Genomic DNA, 14,408 nt, shown 5'->3' with positions numbered 1-14,408 from the left:
GGTGCCGCCACCGCCGCCGCCAGGCCGGGCTTCAACACTTCCGGCCGCCGGCGCCGGCGAGTTGGCGCCTTAAAGGGGACGCGTCCCTATTGCCGACCCGGAGGAGGCTGAAACTTAGCCGCGGGGTTTTGAGTGAGCCTTTACCTGAGCAGGAGTCTTCTGCTCCGGAGAGTCAGTGTTAAGAAGGATGCTAGGGACTCTGATAACTCTTCTCCCTCTTACCCCCTTCAAAGATGAGGAAAATGAAGCCTAAAGTAAAGAATCACCTCACCCACAATAGGGGGTAAAGGCAGGTCTCTCGACTCCTCTGGAGGACTCTGACCCTTTTACCTCCCAAATCCTGTTTTATGAAGTGTACATCTTACCAGACCTCCAGAAGTTATGCCCCAACTATCAATTTGGAAGCAAAAGATCTGGTTGAGTACAGAGTCAGTAACTGGTCACGAGTCCTTGAGCAAGCTGCTTACATTCTCTGACCCATGCGCGTTTGCCAAGCCTTCCTGGTTGTGAGATTCTAGGTTCAAGTGTTAATTTCTTTGGGGAAATTACTTAACAACTCTAAACCTCTATTTCGCCTAAGGCATAAGATTGTTATGAGTGTTAAAAAAGGTGATACGTGAAAAGTACTTAGGAAAAATTTCTAGGGCCAGTAATAGTAATTAGCAAGTATTAAGACCTTTCTATATGGCCGGGCCTCGGGGAAGATGCTTTGGTCTCATAATCCTCATGGCAACCCTACTAAGTAGTTTCTTTTAACTCCCGTTTTACCGATTTAAAAAAAAAAAAAAAAAAGAACAGGAAGCCAAAAGAAGTTAAATCCCTCAAGGTCACATAAACTGCAAATGGTATAACCAGGACTTCAACTCAGGTCCTTTCTCCAAAATCCACGCTTATAATCACTGCTTATAACCACTAAGATGGTTGCTGTGTTATTTATTAAGAAGAAATGAGGTGGTGGTGTGCAGGCACTTCTTTGAGGGGGAAGAATTGCTTCCTCATCTTGCCTTTTCCTGTGTCATATCTCTGCTATCCATCCCCTCTGTCATGAACAGGTTACGGGACGTTTTAAAAGTTCTTGATTCAAGGACAGGTAAGGCAGCTCAAGAGTAAACAATAGAACTGAATTTTGGGGGGGTCAGACAAGCTGGGCTCTAGTCTTGGCTTTAGCAACTTGGGGATCTTGGCCAAGTCACACCTCTCTTAAGCCTTGATTTCTTCATCTGTAGATGATTTAGATAGAGATAATAGAGATGATTGTCCCACTGTGCGCACCTCTCAGAGCTATTTCAAGGATCAAATGAGGAGCCTTAGTACATATGTTTAGTGTCTTTTGTCATGATCAAGGACTTACACATTAGCAGATGATTCTGAATGTAATGGGGGCAGGTCATGACTGGATTTTTGACCTATGTGAACTATTCCTAGTGAGACAGTTTATATCTTTTGATTATGCATTAAACATTCACTGAACATTTACTGAAACTTTGTCCCTGCCTTCCAGAAGCTCTTTGTTCACTTTCTTCAGAGACAGAATTGTAAACATTACAGTACAGTGCGATAAGTGTTATCCTGGAGTTATAAACAAAGCACTGAAAAAGTGTAAAGGATTCTTCCTGGAGAATTCCCAAAAGGCTTCACAGAAGAGTGGGTACTTGATCCTGGTCTCAAGGATGAATAGGAGTTCATCAAAGGGAAAACTGGGGAAGAGCATTCCAAAACATACAACATGTGCAGAGACAAAGAAGAAATGAAGGGAGATGGGGCTGAAGAGGGAGGCTGGAACCAGATGATTGTCATAAAGAGTAAGGAGCTATCCTGCAGCGGGTGGGTACCCAAGGGATGTTTAAGTCCTCTCCAAATGCATTGCTAACACCCATCGCCAGCCCACAAGACTTGCCAAGATCACTGCAATAATTTCCCAATACTTGGCAACCCTATCCACCCCATCCCCAAATGCTATCTACCCTAAGCACCTAGAGTTGGTAATTTCTTAAAGGGATAAAAAATGTGACTTCACTGTTATAAACCCTTTAATAGCCTCCCATTGCACTTAGAATAAAACCCAGATCCTCCTCCAGGGCCACCAAGCGTGATCTCCTTCCTGCCCCCCTCTTCTCTACCCTTCCCTCACTGTGCCTTCTCTGACTCCCAACCTAAAGTAGGGTCCCCAGCCACATTCTTCTCTACCATTGCTGCCCCTGGTTCCATTAGGGCACCTGTCATATTCATGTCGGTGACTATTTCAGGACAAAGACCACATGTGACAGACCTTCCCTCCCCATGCCCTAGTTACTTTTTCAACCCTTCTGCTTACCTTCATAGCAATCCCCACAATTCGAAATCCCCTAGATTATTTATTTACCTATTTTGTGTCTTTATCATTTACTCCATATCGTATTTGGAGCAGAATTTGGTACATGGCAAATGTTTGTTGATCGAACAAATGAATGAATGATCTGAAAAATTATAAGATACTGATTCAAGAGGAGAAAGACCAGGAAAAGAAAACTGTGGGGAAATGACTATGATCATCCAGGCAAGGGAGAAAGAGGGCCTCATGCAGGGCAGAGTCAGAACACATCAGCAGATGTGCTCCAGACAGTTCCAAATTGGAATCAACAGGCCTTAGTGACCAACCAAATATAGGGTGTGAGAAAAGAAAGGAACAAGAATGACCCCAATGAAGGAACAAAGGAAATGTTGGTTGAGGATTGGTGGAAAGTTGAAATGATGAGTCCATTTGGATTTGTTGGATCTGAGGTGTTCGAGGGACATACAAATGAAAGTGTTGAGAAGGGAGTTGGATTGACTTGTCCCAGGCAAGAGGCCAGAGCTGGAATTTAAGATCTGCCATGTAGATGGGACCATAGATGCCAAGAGTGGATGAGGTCACTCCAAGGAAATTGTGCAGAAGGAGGGGGCTGGAGGCCCAAACCTGGGGAACATTAAGCCTTGAGGAACCTACAGAGACCAACCAGAAGTGGTTGGAAAGATTAGACCCCTGGACAGAGTGGAGAGAGGAAGTCCAGAGAGCAGTCAGGAAGCTTCCAGGAGGAAGGGATGGCGCCAACAATGTTGGATACTGCAGAACTCTGGCAAGGAAAAAGAAGCCACTGGATTTGGCAACTAAGAGATCATTGTTGGTTCTTCCAGGGTAGGGTCACCTCCAAGGTTGGAGATGAAGCCAGATTATGATGGATCAAGTAGTGTATGGGAAGGTAACTGGCAGAAACAGCAAGTAGAAACAATTCTTTCTTTAAAAATTTTTGATAGGAAAGAGGAACTAAGACAAAGCAATAAAATGATTATTTTTCTCTGAATTGTTTTTCCTGTTAATTACATGTTCACTGTAGAAAATTATAAAGTGCATAAAAGAAGCAGAGAAGCAAAACACTTTAATATCTGGCATATTTCCTTCCAATCTTTTTTCTGTGAATTGTTGTCCTTTACCTGGACGAATTATCTTGAATGTATAATTTCGTATTATACTATTTTTCCCTACAAAACACTGTGTCCTAAGCATTGAAGAAAATAATTCTCTCCCCCCTGCCATGTCCTTTTTTTGAACATGAGAGACAGTTGAATGGCCAGTCTGGTTCTATCTTCCCCTCTAGCATTCCTGGGATCTCTCTGATATCTGAGCAGACAAATTTTGTTTGGGAAATAATTCCATTCATTTGGAGTAAATTAAAAAGCCAAACAGTGGAAGGGCAAAAAAATAACTTTGGGGGCAGCTGGCAGAGTTAGGAGAAGCCCCAGTGTGGGATGTTCAAGGCATCCAGGCCCCTTAGGGAGGTCGTGGGTGTGAGCTGGGCACAGGCCTACAGTGGCTGCAGTCAGTTTGGAAACAGCATGAAAACTGAGGGATGGTAATGCCCAGGCCTGCTGAGAGCTTATTAGCTGCCAGGCATTGCTCTAAGCACTTTAGATCTATACAACTTCCAGGTCCTGTCATTAACCCAGTTTAACATGAGAGGTTAGGAACTTTACCAAGTTCATCTGTTTGTTGGCTGGATTGGATTTGAACATAGGCAGTTACACATCAGAGCCCATGCTCCTAATGCTTCCTCCACTGTGGGTCTTCTATTCCTGGCTACGTGTAGAATCACTTGGGGAGATTTTGTAAAATATCCATACCAGGGTCCCATCCCAAATGAATTCAGTTGAGATCTCTGAGGGTAGAGCCCAGACACGAATATTTTCTAAAATGTCCCTAGATGACTCTGATGACCAGCCTGGTATAAGAAACATGGCTCTGCTAGCTCTTGAGTATATTTATAACATGCTAAGTAACAGCAACAGTGGTGACAAAAATAATGGCTAACACTTACTGAGTGCCATGCCATTTTAAACTTTAATTTCCACAAGGTAGGTACTAGTTGTGTCCCCATCTTATAGATAGGAAAACTGAGCTTGCATAGTTGGTAAATGGCAGAGCTAGTACCACAGCCTGTGCTATGGCTTCACCATTCTAATTTCTTGAGACTAGCTTCTCACCGGATTGAAAGGAAAAGAAACTAACATTGCTTAAACTCTTTCTCTGTGGGTTTTTTTTTTTTTTTTTTTTTTTTGCCATTGTGCTAAGAGATTTCTCATAGGTGAAACTCCAGGTAGGGAATTTGCTTTCCAGGTAGGGAGTGTTATTCCATTTTCTGGAAGAGGCAAGACAGGCTCAGTGAAATTAAGTGGCACACCCCCGGTGACAAGGCTGAGAAGCACAGAGCTGCCACTCCCAATGGGTCTATCCAAAGTACAGGCTCTGTGCCAGGCCAACATTTTCCTCTTCTACGTTACCACCTCTTGCCCATACTAGACGTTGAAACTCCAGTGCCGCCAGTACCAGACCTTGAATGGAATCCACAGCAGGCCTGGTGGGGTGTCAGACCAGCCATTGGGTTTATACGCCACCTGTAGGGCAGCAGCTTCTCTACCAACCTGCCATGGCCTTCCCAGGACATGAGCCCAGTATGACCAGAGCATCCAGTTTGGAAGAAGAGGTGGAAATCCTGAGTTTATTTGATATTTCTGGATTTTTAAATGTTGATAACCAACTTAAAAAACAAAAACTTTAAGCACCCTCTGGGCTCAATATTAAGCATCTGTGAAGAGATGCAGCCTATGAGTCCTCAGTTGGCAGTATCTAGTCTCTCCTCCCAAGTATCTACTTCCAGCTTAGAACAGTGTCACCAGCTGCTGGCCAACCACTGCGTCTGTAAACTCAACAAGTTCACAACTGAATTCAGAATTTCTATCCCCATCTCCCCTTAGATCCCCACCAACAAACTAGCTTCTCCTCTTGTCTCTTGCACTTCAGAGAATGCCACCCCTATCACTCAGTCACCTCCTAAAGACCCCTCTAATACCACCTCCTCTCTGAATCCCCACTTGGTCCAGACTACCATCATCACCTGCCTCTGTTACATTACATTGGTCTTCCCATTTTCAGTCATGCTGTCTTCCAATCTTCATTCTTAATTCTTCCAGTGGCCTCTCTTCCCCTTAGAAGTAACCTTGAACTCCTCTTCATCATGGTCTATAAGACCCTACATGAGCTGGCGCTGGGATCTTTTCTTTCTGTCACTCTACTCCAGCCTCACTGGCCTCCATGTTCCTCTAACACATGGATTTCATACTCTTTGCCTTTGCTGTTTCCCCACTGGGACCCTGGAATACTCCTTCCAGATCTTCAGCTGGCTCTTTCTCATTCTTCAGGTTTCAGTTCCTGAGCCATGCCTCCCCTGTTCTGACTGTGTCTTAGTTATGTCCCCAGACAGTCACTTTCTCACATTTCTTTTATAACCCTTACTGACACCTGACCTATCTTGTTCCTTGTCTCTACCCACTCCCTTCCCCTCCCCCACTTCCCCTTCCCTTCTACCCGCCTCTACCCCTCACCCTGCCTCACACATATATATACCCTGCAATAGAATCTCCTTGAGAGCAGAGACAGGTCTATTTTATTCACGGCAGGGCTCCAGCCCCTAAACATTGCCTGGAACATAGAGAGCAATCAAAAAATATTTGTTTATTAAGGACTGTCTACCTCCCCACCCTCTACAGCTTACCCCGCCCTCTGCATCACATTCTCCAGAGCCAGAAGTTACTAACAGATGGAGAATGAATCAGAAAAGGATGCAAAGAGAAAAAAGGAAGAAGTTCAGCTAATGGGTGCAAGAAAAAAAGTCTGATAAATCTAGATACAGTCAAGTGACTCACCTCCTGTCCCACCCCAGCCCCACCCTCATCCAGTGTCCACCACAGGACAAAAACAAAAGGCTAACTTTCTGGTTTTGGAGTCAGGACAAGATTCAAGTCCTACTGGCTCTGGGACCTTGGATCCTTGTCTCAGCCTGTTTCTTCATCTGTAAAGGGAGATGGTAATGGTATCTCACTCACAGGGGGGTTATGAAGAGTAAACGAGGTAATCTGCACTCACAAAAGGACTTGGAACAATGTCTGGAATGTAGTAAGCACTCAAGAAATGCCAGCTGGTAACACTATTAATGCTCCAACTGGTACCACCCATCTGCCTTACAGAACTCATAGAGCCCAATCAGCCACTGGCTACAGGACCTTAGTTAAGGCCCTCTCTGGGCCTTGGTCTCTCCACCTACACACTGTTTTGCCAACTAGAGTGTAAGTCTCCTGAGCTGGTGAGCAGCTTCCAGCCTGAGATATAATAGGCATGCCCCAAACTTTGCTTTTCACCATGATTTCCTTAAATTAATTTTATTCATTTTTAATTTTTAAAATTGTGGTAAAATATGCATGACACCAATTTTACCATTTTAACCATTTTTAAATGTACAGTTCAAGTCAACAGCCATGCCACCCTGAACGTGCCTGATCTCGTCTGATCTTGGAAGATGAGCAGCGTCGGGCCTGGTTAGTACTTGGATGGAGGACCACCTAGGAAGACCAGGTGCTGTAGGCGTTAAAAATATATATATAAGTATACAGTTCAGTGGCATTAAGTACATTCACATTGTTATGCAACCGTCACTGCCATCCATTTCTGAAACTTTCATCATCCTTAACTGAAACCGTATTCATTAAACAATAACTTCTCATACCTCCCCACCCCAACCCCTGGTAACCACTGTTCTACTTTCTGTCTCTATGAATTTGACTATTCTAGGTACCACAAATAAGTAGAATCATACAATATCTGTTCATTTGAGTGTGGCTTATTTCACTTAGCATAATGTTTCAAGGTTTATCCATGTTGTAGCATGTATCTGTACTTCCTTCTTTTTTATGGCCAAATAATATTCATTGTATGGATATTCATTTATTTTGTTTATCCATTCATCCTTTGATGGACATTTGAATTGTTTCCACCTTTTTGTTGTTGTGTTGTGGGTATACAAATATTTCTTTGAGACTCTACTTTCAGTTTTTTGGGGTATATACCCCAAAGTGGTATTGCTGGATCATATACCAATTCTATTTTCAGTTTTTTCAGGAATCGCCATACTGCTTTCCATAGCGGCTATACCACTTTATGTTCCCTCAAACAGTGCACAAGGGTTCTAATTTCTTCACATTTGTACAAACACTGGTTATTTTCTGTTTTTTTTTTTTTTGGTTTTTTTGTTTGTTTGTTTTTGATAGACCCATGCTGCTAGGCGTGAAGTGGTATCTCATTGTGGTTTTGATTTGCTTTTTCCTAATGATTAATGATGTTGAGCTTCTTTTCATGTGCTTATAAGCCATTTGTATATTTTTAGAGAAATGTGTATTCAAGACATTTGTTCATTGTAGAATTGAGTTTGCTTTTTGATTGTTAAGTTGTAGGAGTTCTTTATATATTCTGGATATTAACCCCTAATCAGATATATGATTTGCAAATACTTTCTCCTGTTTCTTTGGGATATCTTTCACTCTCCTGATAGTGGGATTTGATAAACAAAAGTTTTACATTTTTTATGAAGTCCAATTTACTTATTTTTTGTTGTCGTGGCCTGTACTTTTAGTGTCATATTTAAATCCAATGTCATGAAGCTGTCCCCCTGTTTTCTTCTAAGAACTTTATAGTTTTAGCTCTTTTGTTTGGATCTTTGATCCATTTTGAGTTCTTTTTTGCATGTGCTGTAAGTTAAGAATCCAACTCGATGTCAGGATTTATTTCTGGATTTTCTGGTCTATTTCATTAGTCTACATGTCTGTCTTTATACCACTACCACACTGTTTTATTTACTATAGCTTTAGTAAGTTTTAAAATCAGGAATCGTAGTCTTCCAACTGTGTTCTTTTTCAAGTATTTTGGCTATTCAGGGTCCCTTGAGATTCCATATGAATTTTAGGTTGGGTTTTTCTATTCCTGCAAAAAATATTAGGATTTTCATAGAATTGCATTAAATTGAAGGATTGCTTTGCTAATATTGACATCTTAACAATACTGTTTTCCAATTTATGAACATGGGATTTCTTCCTACTTATGTCTTATTAAATTTCTTTCAGCACTGTTTTGTAGCTTTCAGTATACAAGTTACACTCCTCCTTAGTTAAGTTTCACTTCTTTGGTTAAGTTTTAGAAACTTGACCTAAGTGGATTTTTTAATATTCCTAAGTTTTAATATTCCTAAGTATTTTATTCTTTTTTATGTCATCGTAAATGGAATTTTCTTAAATTCTTTCTTGGATTGTTAATGTATATAAACACAATATTTCTGTGACCGTCATTTCCTGTCTGTGGTCACTGATCTGGATATCAGGGAGCTCAGGGACCAGGTTTCGTTGGTTTTAAGAGAAGAGCCATGCTTGCATCTGCTCACCTGAAAGATAGAAACTTTCTCTTCTCTTCTGACAAATTTACACCCTCTTCCGCTCTACCCTTCAAAATGCCAAAGCTTCTTGGCCTTTTAAAATCCATCTCCCTGAATCACTTGTAGTAAATCCATCCTGTTGGGACTCTATGATCTTATTAGAAGGCAATTCATTTTAGTTTGGAAGGATCTGTTCCTTCTTTACAAGTAGTGTAAACTTAGACTACCTGTAAAATGAGAAGACTGTTCTTATCCTAATTAGGAGAGTACAGTCAACTCTCTAGAAGCAGTTTGTCTCGTTTAATCCTATATCCTAGGACATAGTAAGTGCTTAATAAATAGTGGCCAATGTACAAGTACTTCATATGCACAAGTACTTCATAGACTGTGAAGTGCTCTACAAATATGTATTGAATACCTACTATGTGTCAGGTACTACACCAAGCACGAAGGACCCAAATGGTGTACATGATGTAGACAGGTTCCCTGCATTCACGTAGGTGACATTCTGGCTGGGGAATATAAATATTGAACAACTAATTTTACAACTAATGCATTAATAATGATCATGATAATGTTCTGCAGAGAAGTCTACGGTGTCATGAAAGAGCATAACGCATAACAGAGTGTAGGGGAGCTAACTTAGTGAGGGGTGAGGAGAGGTCAAGGAGGATTCCTCTGAGGAAGTGATGTTTGAGCTGAGATATGAAGAATGAGGAGGAGTTAGCCACTTTGGAAGAAGAGATAGATGGAGATGCAGTTGAGAAAGCATTTCCAGGTAAAGGAGAGAATTTTCTGGAAGTCCTGAGGTTCTGCGAATAGTGGCTTCAGAAATAGAAGACTGGTATGGCTGGAGTCCTTAGAACAAAGAGGATGATGAGTTTCTTGAGACTTACAGTATGTTAACTCAAGCTAGTTAGGTGCCATTGAAGGGTTTTAAATGAGGAAGTCATTGACATGATCAGCTAACACACAGAAGCTCAGATGCAGGAAATCCACTTAGGTCAAGTTTCTAAATTAGAGAACTTCCTAACCTGATTATAGATTCTCAGGCTCCTAGCTAGGTGAACTTTTCTCCTTCCAGCTCTTGATTTTTTTTTTTAAAACAGCTTTATTAAACTATAATTTACATATTGTAAAATTCACCCATTTTAAATGTACAATTCAATGATTTTTAGTAGATTTATAGACTTGTGCAACTCTCACCACAATCTAGTTTAAGAACATTTCCTTCGCCTCCCAAAGGATCCCTCATGCTCATTTGTAGTCAATCTCTCCTCCTACCTACAGCCCTAGGCAACCCCTAATTCTACTTTCTGCCTCTATATTTTTGCCATTTCTGGACATTACCTATAAAAGGAATCTCATAATATGTGGCCTTTTAAGAGTGGCTTCTTTCTGAATCTGATTTTATTTTTCATCATTTGTATTCCAGTGCCTATGTATCCTCATTATTTCTCTAACCTTTTCATGTACTCCATATTTAATAAGAAAATATGAATAAGCAAAAGGAGAAAAAACTTCACTTCCCCAATAAATCTTCCCCTCTAACAGATTCCAGTATAATTGACATTCCCCTTGGGTATTCTGTGTAGTCAGAGTAACTCATTTCTGTCAGAAGGCCTAGGCTCACCTCTAGCTGCTTTCTGGTTCTGTGATCTGGGCCTCCCAGAGTTTCTGTTTTCTCATTTGTAAAGTGAGTATACTACTACTATCTACCTCAACAGTTTATGATTTATAGGAGCTAATGCATACTAAATGCTTAATACGGGGCCTGGCACTTGATAAGTACTCCATAGAGGTGAACCATTACCATAAATGCTTCTATTTCAACATTTTAATGAGTGCACAGTATTCCATTTGTGGGTATCCAATAGTTGGTTTGACTGGGCTCTTATTGCTCTTGAATGTGTAGGCCAGGGGCCAGTAAACTATACTACTGCCTGAGAACCTAAGAATGATTTTTATATTTGTAAATGGTTGACACACACACACGCGCGTGCACACACACACACACAAAAATTAAAAAAAGAATACTATTGTGATATGTGACAATTATATGAAATTTAAATTTCAGTGTCCATAAATAGTTGGAACACTAAATTTCTTAAACATCATACCTAGGAAATGGAATATCTATTGCTGATGAAATATCTATTGCTGAATTGCCGTCCAGAAAGGTTGTCGCCAGGTTAAGAGAATGCTGTTTAGTCTTTTAAACTATTGCCCCTATGTTTTCAACGGACAAAAGTTATAGAAAGAATAACTCAGGAATATGCATGCCTGGTAAAAGAGGAAGAAATTTTCACAAAGTCAAACTCTTACAACATGATTTCATCACACTTTGAAGAATTGTAGGCATTCCTTCTGGCTGTATAAAATAACGTGCCCTTGGATAAACCTCATTCCAGGACAAAGCCAAATTGTCGCTCTACTGTCTTTATACTCAAATCCAAGGGCGCCAGGACCAACGATCACTAGCTGCCCAAGTACCAAAAAATTATGCTTCCGAAATCTCTTGATGTCGATTCCGCACGAAGAGCAACCAAGCTGCCCTACGTGTGCCACTCACGACAGAAGCCCTTTTTGCTTCTACGTTCTCTAAAACAGAGTGGCAGTGTAGGCGAATCCCTATTATGGTAAGGGTGGGAAAAAAAAACCATATAAATTTCTTATCTCATGTTTCTGAAGTTGAGGAGGAAATTTCAACACCTTCAGAGCCAGAGGAAATTCTTCACAAGGACACGATGATTTATCTTTTGGTTTTTATTTATTAGAGAAAAAAAAGAAGTCGATATGCAAATACGCAGTGCTTGCTGGGAAGGTGCGGGGGTTAGGGGGAGGTGCAAGAGGAGAGGCGGGGAAAGCGGTCGCGGGAGGGAACCGAGGCGCTTTTTGCGCTATAGTAGACCGCGGGGCAGGTGGGAGAGTCGTTCTTGCAGTCGGATGCGTGGTAAATCCTGCTCTTCTGGGGCCGTGGGTACCTGTCCGGGGAAGTCACGTATACCACCCTATTAAAATTGAAAAGGCACAAGCCTGTGCCATTTCTAGCCGTCCACCTTGAAGCGGTCCCAGGAAGCGAGCACTGGAGGCACAGGATCACTATACCAGCGAAAAACAGAGCAACCTAATCTTCCATCATTACAACTACAGATTAGCAGAATGTGGTGTGTTCATACAGTGGAATGCTGTCTGCTGCACTTTCATGGAGTGAATTAGACATTAAAAAAAAAAAGAAAACACTGTTAAGAGTTACAAAATGAGGTACAGCATACCATTAACGAAGAAAAAAAGCAATACTACACTTTGAATGAAGTAGATCTTGTATCGACACATACAAAAAAATTGGGTGAAAGGGCTGTTAAATAGTGTACCGCATGATACCATTAATGTAATAAAGAGCGTACACGTGTGCACAGTAAACCTAGTGTTATACGTTTTCTACGGCCCCATATTGTATATATTAATTTAAAAAACATCTGGAAGAACACACATCAGTGAATACTCTTTAGGAAAAAAAAAAAAGGAATCTGGATGGGAGCTATTACACACAGGACTTAGATTGACCAGTAACGTTCTAATTTTTTAAAAAGCATAATGGATTATTGTGTAATTTTATTACGTGTGTAATTAAAAATATTTAAAAAGTCCTTGCTTTCTATATTTTCTCCATTTATTTCAATTTTTAAAGTCAGGCTTATTGAGATATAATTTACATACAGTAAGTTCACCTTTCTTATGCAGTTCTATGAGTTTTAACAAACTCATACAGACGTTCATCTGTTACCACAGTCAAAATATCAAACATTTATATCACCCTCAAAAGTTCCTTTGTCCTCTTTTCTAGTCACCCCTCCCCTTTTCTCAATCTTCTCTGGCCCCAAACTGTTGCCTTTTCCAGAATGGCATAAAAAATGGAATCATAGAATGAAATCTTACCATTTACAACAACATGTATGGACCTAGAGGTTATTATGCTAAGTAAAATAAGACAGAAAAAGACAAATACCACACAATTTTCCTTATATGTGGAATCTAAAAAATAAAATAAATAAAACAAACTCATAGATACAGGTAACAAACTGATAGTTTGTGATGAGGGCTGAGGGGCTGGATGAAAAAGTACAAATTGGCAGTTACATAATAGCCATGGGATGTAAAGTATAACTTAGGGAATAGTCAGTAATATTGTAATAACTATGTATGGCGTCAGATGAGTACTAGACGTATGGAAGGATCACCTCTTAAATTATATAAATGTCTAACTACTACACTGTACACCTGAAACTAATATTGCATGTCAACTGTAATAGAAAAAAAATTAATGGAATAATTCAGATACTTCATTTTTAATATAAAAATAGGTACTAATTGTAAAGAAATCGAAACAGTACAGAATTGTAACAATGCTTTCCCCCATCTTGTTTAGTGTTTATCTTGCCAGACTATTTTTTATGTACGTATACATAGATTTAAAAAAAAATAGACGTCAGGCATTTTACTTTCTTTAATATAATATGTGGAGGTCCCTGACCTTTACAAAGTATAAGCTGAAAAAGAGGGAGTCATGTAAACAGCCTACAGTAGGAAGCATGTGTGTAAGTAGAAAGAGAAGGTGGGAAGCCTAGATATGGGCACTGTCAATTGTGTCTGTTGGGGACTCTTCCTATAAGTCACAAATCACCTCTTAAAAATAAATTATTTCATGCCTGTTCAACCCTCCAATGCCTTGCCATTGCTAATAAATAAAATCCCATGTCCGCACCATGGCCTACAAGATCCTGCCTGAACTGACCCCTGCCTGCCTATCTAACCTCATTGCAGGCCACTCTCCCCATCACCCAGCCACCTTGGTCATCTTGGTCCTTAAATAAGCTCTTCCTAGCTCAGGGCCTCCATTAACCAGCTAGATAAATCTAGTTTATCCTAGTATTCCCATCCTTTACATTTTTGTCTATTTGCTAGTGGTTCATTTCCCACTTGATTGTAAACTCTCTTAAGGATATTGTGTGTCATTAATAGATACCCAGCACCTAGCAAAAAGTTTGGCACACAACAGCACTCTATTTGTTGAATGAATGTATTTACACTGGGTCTTAAAAAGATGGATAAGAGTGCAAAAATAAAAAATGGTATGCTAGACTATTAGGAGAATGAAGACAGCAGTGACAGGGCAGTAGGACTAGGAAGTTGGCTTGGAGCCTAATGGTGAAGGGACCTCGATTCTGTGAATTTGGATTGGTGGCAGTGTAAAGGTGGACTGAGAATTTAGTGGGATAAGGATGGGAAGATATAGACACGGAGGGCAAGTTGGTGCACCAATCCAGGTGGGAGGCAGCTCTTCCTGATTCCTGTTGGCACTTGTTCCCAGCTATCATAGCCCTTTTTACATTCCTTTATGTTTCTCCATCTTAGTTTGGGGACCCGGGCTCCAGATGGACTTAGGTTGGAACCGAGTTCCATGCCCAGCATCTGGTAAATCCAGCAGTTCCCACCAAACATGTGACGGATGAAATAACGGAATCATTTTAATGGTGAGAAGACTGGTTCAGGTTTTGGAGTGAGAATTCTGAGTTCAAGCTGAGACTCAGCACTGATTAGCTAGGACCCTGCTTTATCTCTACAGGTTTCCTTTAAATC

At 40.7% G+C, this 14,408-nt stretch overlaps 1 non-coding gene and 1 pseudogene across 1 annotated transcript; one reads left to right on the top strand and one right to left on the bottom strand.

Moving 5' to 3' along the window:
* Window positions 1-6,815: 6,815 nt before the first annotated feature.
* On the top strand, window positions 6,816-6,934 carry LOC111738248 (annotated as a pseudogene).
* Window positions 6,935-11,222: 4,288 nt separating this feature from the next.
* LOC111738307 lies at window positions 11,223-11,356 on the bottom strand. Its single transcript, XR_002779813.1, has one exon. It is a non-coding gene; the product is annotated as a U11 spliceosomal RNA (small nuclear RNA).
* Between the last annotated feature and the right edge of the window lie 3,052 nt (window positions 11,357-14,408).

Source organism: Pteropus vampyrus, unplaced genomic scaffold (genome assembly GCF_000151845.1).
Source record: "Pteropus vampyrus isolate Shadow unplaced genomic scaffold, Pvam_2.0 Scaffold36, whole genome shotgun sequence".
Taxonomy (NCBI): domain Eukaryota; kingdom Metazoa; phylum Chordata; class Mammalia; order Chiroptera; family Pteropodidae; genus Pteropus; species Pteropus vampyrus.
Note: the sequence above shows the minus strand (reverse complement) of the source record. Positions and strands in the feature narration are given on the sequence as shown.